Raw genomic sequence first — 7,267 nt, 5'->3', positions numbered from 1 at the left:
GCAGTGTATTGCAGGTAGTAGCCATGGCAGGGTATTGCATGTAGGGGCCATGGCAGTGTATTGCAGGTAGGGGACATGGCAGGGTATTGCAGGTAGGGGCCATGGCAGGGTATTGCAGGTAGGGGCCATGGCAGGGTATTGCAGGTAGGGGCCATGGCAGGGTATTGCAGGTAGTGGCCATGGCAGGGTATTGCAGGTAGTGGCCATGGAAGGGTATTGCAGGTAGGGGCCATGGCAGGGTATTGCAATTAGGGGCCATGGCAGGGTATTGCAGGTAGTAGCCATGGCAGGGTATTGCAGGTAGTGGCCATGGCAGGGTATTGCAGGTAGTGGCCATGGCAGGGTATTGCAGGTAGTGGCCATGGCAGGGTATTGCAGGTAGTGGCCATGGCAGGGTATTGCAGGTAGTGGCCATGGCAGGGTATTGCAGGTAGTGGCCATGGCAGGGTATTGCAGGTAGTGGCCATGGCAGGGTATTGCAGGTAGTGGCCATGGCAGGGTATTGCAGGTAGTGGCCATGGCAGGGTATTGCAGGTAGGGGCCATGGCAGGGTATTGCAGGTAGGGGACATGGCAGGGTATTGCAGGTAGTAGCCATGGCAGGGTATTGCAGGTAGTGGCCATGGCAGGGTATTGCAGGTAGTGGCCATGGCAGGGTATTGCAGGTAGAGGACATCGCAGGGTATTGCAATTAGGGGCCATGGCAGGGTATTGCAGGTAGTGGCCATGGCAGGGTATTGCAGGTAGGGGCCATGGCAGGGTATTGCAAGTAGGGGACATGGCAGGGTATTGCAGGTAGTAGCCATGGCAGGGTATTGCAGGTAGTGGCCATGGCAGGGTATTGCAGGTAGTGGCCATGGCAGGGTATTGCAGGTAGTGGCCATGGCAGGGTATTGCAGGTAGTGGCCATGGCAGGGTATTGCAGGTAGTAGCCATGGCAGGGTATTGCAGGTAGGGGACATGGCAGTGTATTGCAGGTAGTGGCCATGGCAGGGTATTGCAGGTAGTGGCCATGGCAGGGTATCGCAGGTAGTGGCCATGGCAGGGTATTGCGCAATGCATGGGACCTGGGATACCTCTGAAGATGAACATGATGGCTGCTGTTTGTCAGGGAACCAGGTGAGTATGTAAAAAGAAAAAATATTTGAAATTTCCGAAAAATCCCTCATCCAAAATGCTCGTGGTCTCTAGCATTTGGTATAAGAGATACTCAACGTTTACGGCATTTATTCCCAGTATCTGAAATATTCTGTGTCTCTTTTTCAGATACTTTTTTTTATGCACCTAATTAAACAGTAGTCACATAAAATATAATTTAGCTCCACGCTATTTTTATTGTATTAAAAACGCCGATCCTGGTCTAATTAAAGCTGTTTGATATCAGTTAGTATTGTGCTTCAGGAGAGCTCAGATAAATCCATTTGTGGAATTATTTGGTCTTTTTCGCCATCTTGTGGCAGATAGAGGAAGTGCGCTGTCTGGAAAAAGAAAACGGCTCAATTCAGAGGGTATACGGTCGTTAGGTCGACAGCACCAACATGCATTGGGTTGACCACTGAAGGTCAACATGGGCCAATATCGACACCGAAAAAGGTAGACATGGGCTTAGGTCAACAGGGTCATTAGGCCAACACAAGCATTATGTTGACATGGGGTTTTTCACTTTTTTCTTAGCCGAAATGTGCCGACCTTGCCTACCCTCCTGGAAGCTGAGGGAGGCTCCAGATTTTTGGAGTAGCCCTCCCTCCCCCTGCAGCCCTGCAATAGTAAGTGGCACTTCCGCATCATGCCAGCTTCCTAGCATAGACGAATCTAGAATTATGGTAATGGATGGTCCCAGAACTAGACATAACAGCAGGGGGACCTTTGCACGGCGTAGCCGTGCGCAAAAGGGGGCGTGGCCTCAAGGGAAGGAGACATGGCATCACAAAAAGGGGTGTGGTATTACACTTTAGACCATACACAGTAATACCCATAACACATTTTAGCAAATTCCGTAATACCCATTACACATAAAGCCACACGCCGTAATGCCAATTACACATAAGGCCACACACCATAATGCCCATTACACATTGTGCCACACATCATGATGCCCATTACATACTATATAACAAACCGTAATGCCCATTACATATTTGCCACATAAGTGCTGCTTACCTACGTGCTCATTGCTAGGGGGTTCTTGCTTGATGTCAACATAGTAACCATTACACATGATGCCGCACACCATAGTACACATTACACATGATGCCGCACACCATAGTACACATTACACATGATGCCGCGCACCATAGTACCCATTACACATGATGCTGCACACATAATGCCCCTTACACATGATGCTGCACACCGTAATGCCCCTTACACATTAATATAATAATGTGTAATGCCCCCACATACCGCCACTTGTAGCATCCCTTAAGCAAGGCAGAAAAAGTGACACTTACTGTAAAATTTTATATGAGCCTTCCAGTAGCGCACGCAGGGGGGGTTTCTGAGTACCCATAACCCCCCCCCCTAGAAATCTGATTCTGAAAGCTGAGGGTCCCCTCTTTCCATGGGTACAAAAATTTAAAAAATCGGCCCTGGGAAACCGGAGATATCTGACTTCAAAGCAGTGGTCCCCATCCAAGCCTGTTAATTGCTATCCCCAGTCAGATATTTCAGTTTCTTTCTGACTTAGAGTTTTTATGAGGGTATATTCCAAAAGCTGGGACTCTCCCCCTTTGGGTCTACACTGCTGTTATGTATGTGTGTGTATATATATATATATATATATATATATATATATATTATTATTTATATACATTTGGTCTATCTATAATACTTTAACTGACACAGCATATACTGGGTCACCTATGTGTCCATCTCCGTGCTATGCTCCGTGTGACAGTGCCCCTGTACGGTGTGGTGCAAGATGGCGTACCTTAATCTGGAGCTGGTGACGGCGACGGCTTCTGGATTCTTCGCGGCTTCTGCTGGAGAACCTGTGGCAGGGAACGGCACAACCCAAGGGACCCACAGAAGACAACACTAAACATTTAGCAGCAACTGAAATTTATTTAAAGAATACGTAGTGCAATCCTGCTGCTCTTTCCTCACATAACTGCGTAAACATCACACTTACAATAACGACTGTATGAATGAATGAATATCTCTGCAACGCTAACTAGTAACCAATGACCACCTCAGTCCGTTTCAAGGGTCAGACTGTACTGGTCATGAGCATTCCTACCTACGGTACCGTAGCAATAAACAATCTAACATGAAATGACAGGCACCATAATGACAATCAGCAAGATATTACAATAAAGACAAAGATAAAGAGAATTATGTAAAAACTGGTATCACAAAAATAAGTGTACAGTATTAATAAAGAATGTCCACAAGGTGGAGCTGCACACCATATAATTACAGTCTCAGGTCCAACACACAGTTCCTAAGATCAATAACGGTCCCACGACGAAATATATCCTCACTTTGAATTAGGACCTAACTTAGTGTGCACACTGACTACGAGCATGGCAGAGCAAATTAACAATCCCTTCAATAGGGTACAGGCGGGTTCCCGTTACCTAGGGCAACCCCCTGCTAGACATACAACGAAGGCTGTAGATATAGGCTTGGCAGTGGTGGCAAATCTGGCATGCAGCCAGAGGGGTGTTGCAGGTGTCTCTGGGATGCTAATGTCGCAGGGTGATCAGCACCCCAATAACAGTTGTCCCCTATGCAGTGGAGAGCCACTTTAATAGCTGGGTAAAGTGGGCCAATCTGGGGTGCAGGCCAGCCTGGGGGTAGGGGTGCTCCTGTACCTTAACTCTCAGCTGCAGATGCCAGCTCCTGCTGGTCATGACTCTTCAGGGTCTCTCAGTCCTCTCTGGGTCTCTCACTCCTCTCTGGGTCTCACTCCTCTTCAGTGCAGGACAGGGGAACAGCTTCTCCATTCACTGCACCCACGCTGCTGGGCTTTCTCCTTTTCCTCTCTCTGCCTGAGTCTCACCCTGCTCCCAGCACGTCTTCTCACTCTCTGCACACTTCCTCCCTCTCACCTTGCTACTGGGATCACCTCTGACCTCTCAGCTTCCTGTCACAAGTGCAGGGGAGCTGGGACACTAGCTGTCTGTTAACCCCTCACAGCCCTGCTGTTTCTATAAAAATGCAGTTCTTTCTCTGAGCAGCATTAGCTGCAATTTACCTTCTTTGAGGGCACAGGGACACCTCTGGGGTGGACTGCCACACACCTCCCTGCTGGAAATTTGCCTGTCCGCAGGCAACTTACCCGGACCAATAAGTTCTTGACAAAGTCCTGTCAATGTCCATGACAACATTCAAACGCTAAATGAAAACAGGTGTGATCAATTATACATTCAATAACAACTATAAGCATCACTACCTTCCTGCCACCTGATATCTAATGTGGGCTCCCCAGGTCAACCATCCCTCTGCCACAGGACCTCCATCCCTCTGCGGTCCAGCTTCTCCAAGGCTGTCAATGGATGGCGCCCACTCTCACGATGTACGCATCTTTTTGGCATGTCTCACCTCTCGATCTTGCCTCTTCGACCTCTGTATCGCCTGCTGGATTCTGAGGGCGAATTCCTCTCCTGAGATGGTCGTATATTCACCACTTGTTACCGGCTTCCCACCGATGAAACAGATCTTGGCCTTGTCTTCTCTCTCTGGTGCTTCTACTTTGGCCTTGGATTCAGGCAGTGGCACAACTGGTTCTGCTGCTGACGGCTCCACTGTCTGTGTCACGGCCATGTGAACCACAATCTCTGGGCTTCTCTGCTGGTCTACCATTCCGACATTTCTCGGCCTTAGATTCGCCACCCGGTAATCGGCATCGTCCATCCTGGGCACATACTCCTGCGTCGGCTCCGGAAGTTGAGGCCTGGTCGCTTTTTGCCAGTTCTGATGGACTGCCTCACTCCGCACGACCGGTTTCTTGCTTGACCTCGTGATGTCAGGTTCTGGTGGGCGGGGCATCTGTCCTGGTCGAGGAGGGTTGACATTAAATCGGTCACTCTCGCCATTTACTTCCCTCAGTTCAGCTCTACTTCCGCTGTGGCTGTACTCTTGCTGGTAGTACGGTTGGGGCTCTCTATGACTTGGATAGTGTGCTGGGGTGCGTCTGTTACGTAGCACCGGTGTTCCATTCGGTCCAGTCACGTTGGCGGCCTTGTTGCCTTTCTTCCCGCTTGTCAATTCAAATTCTACGGCCTCACCGTTGCTCAGGCTCCGGAAGCTGTTTTGGGGGTTGGCATGCTGGATGGCGGTATAGTGGACATACACGCTATGGCCAGTGTCTGCGCGCTTAATGAATCCATATCCGCGTGGCACATCAAACCACAGGACACGACCTGTGATCCTTCTTGGGCCGGTTCGCGGCCTATCAGTCATCTGCGTTACACCGGATGCTCTTGACGTGTTCTGGAACACTGCCGGTGGACCTCTTCTCCTGTGCCATCTCACAGTCTGTGGGCATACATCGGCTCGGTCACTGTGTAGTCGTTCCGACCTCCATTGGCGATTCTGTTGCCATCTATGCCTTCTGCCACCTTCACGTTGCTGTCTTTCCTTTTCATCCTCCGCCCATTCCTGACGCATCTCACGGATCATCCTGGTCATTTCGGTCATCGCTCCGATGATGGCCCCAATCGAGTTCTGATTGGCTTGGGCTGGTGGAGTGGCGGTTCTTCGCATCTCCTGCGGTTCTGTGTACTGCGATCGCCACATCTTGCCGTTCACAGGGGTCTTGTGCAATCCTGTTCGTAGACGCCAAGTGTGACAGTGCCCCTGTACGGTGTGGTGCAAGATGGCGTACCTTAATCTGGAGCTGGTGACGGCGACGGCTTCTGGATTCTTCGCGGCTTCTGCTGGAGAACCTGTGGCAGGGAACGGCACAACCCAAGGGACCCACAGAAGACAACACTAAACATTTAGCAGCAACTGAAATTTATTTAAAGAATACGTAGTGCAATCCTGCTGCTCTTTCCTCACATAACTGCGTAAACATCACACTTACAATAACGACTGTATGAATGGGTGAATGAATGAATATCTCTGCAACGCTAACTAGTAACCAATGACCACCTCAGTCCGTTTCAAGGGTCAGACTGTACTGGTCATGAGCATTCCTACCTACGGTACCGTAGCAATAAACAATCTAACATGAAATGACAGGCACCATAATGACAATCAGCAAGATATTACAATAAAGACAAAGATAAAGAGAATTATGTAAAAACTGGTATCACAAAAATAACTGTACAGTATTAATAAAGAATGTCCACAAGGTGGTGCTGCTGCACACAATGTAATTACAGTCTCAGGTCCAACACACAGTTCCTAAGATCAATAACGGTCCCACGACGAAATATATCCTCACTTTGAATTAGGACCTAACTTAGTGTGCACACTGACTACGAGCATGGCAGAGCAAATTAACAATCCCTTCAATAGGGTACAGGCGGGTTCCCGTTACCTAGGGCAACCCCCTGCTAGACATACAACGAAGGCTGTAGATATAGGCTTGGCAGTGGTGGCAAATCTGGCATGCAGCCAGAGGGGTGTTGCAGGTGTCTCTGGGATGCTAATGTCGCAGGGTGATCAGCACCCCAATAACAGTTGTCCCCTATGCAGTGGAGAGCCACTTCAATAGCTGGGTAAAGTGGGCCAATCTGGGGTGCAGGCCAGCCTGGGGGTAGGGGTGCTCCTGTACCTTAACTCTCAGCTGCAGATGCCAGCTCCTGCTGGTCATGACTCTTCAGGGTCTCTCAGTCCTCTCTGGGTCTCTCACTCCTCTCTGGGTCTCACTCCTCTTCAGTGCAGGACAGGGGAACAGCTTCTCCATTCACTGCACCCACGCTGCTGGGCTTTCTCCTTTTCCTCTCTCTGCCTGAGTCTCACCCTGCTCCCAGCACGTCTTCTCACTCTCTGCACACTTCCTCCCTCTCACCTTGCTACTGGGATCACCTCTGACCTCTCAGCTTCCTGTCACAAGTGCAGGGGAGCTGGGACACTAGCTGTCTGTTAACCCCTCACAGCCCTGCTGTTTCTATAAAAATGCAGTTCTTTCTCTGAGCAGCATTAGCTGCAATTTACCTTCTTTGAGGGCACAGGGACACCTCTGGGGTGGACTGCCACACTCCGCCCCTCTGGAAACCCCCTCCTGAAAATCCTGCGTTTGCCCCTGCCTTAACTGCAGGGAGAGATGGAGAGCAGTGTAGCTGGTTCTATGGGGAGAGGAGCAGAGCGCAGCG

Source organism: Crinia signifera, chromosome 11 (assembly GCF_055691185.1).
Source record: "Crinia signifera chromosome 11, ASM5569118v1, whole genome shotgun sequence".
NCBI classification, from domain to species: domain Eukaryota; kingdom Metazoa; phylum Chordata; class Amphibia; order Anura; family Myobatrachidae; genus Crinia; species Crinia signifera.
Note: the sequence above shows the minus strand (reverse complement) of the source record.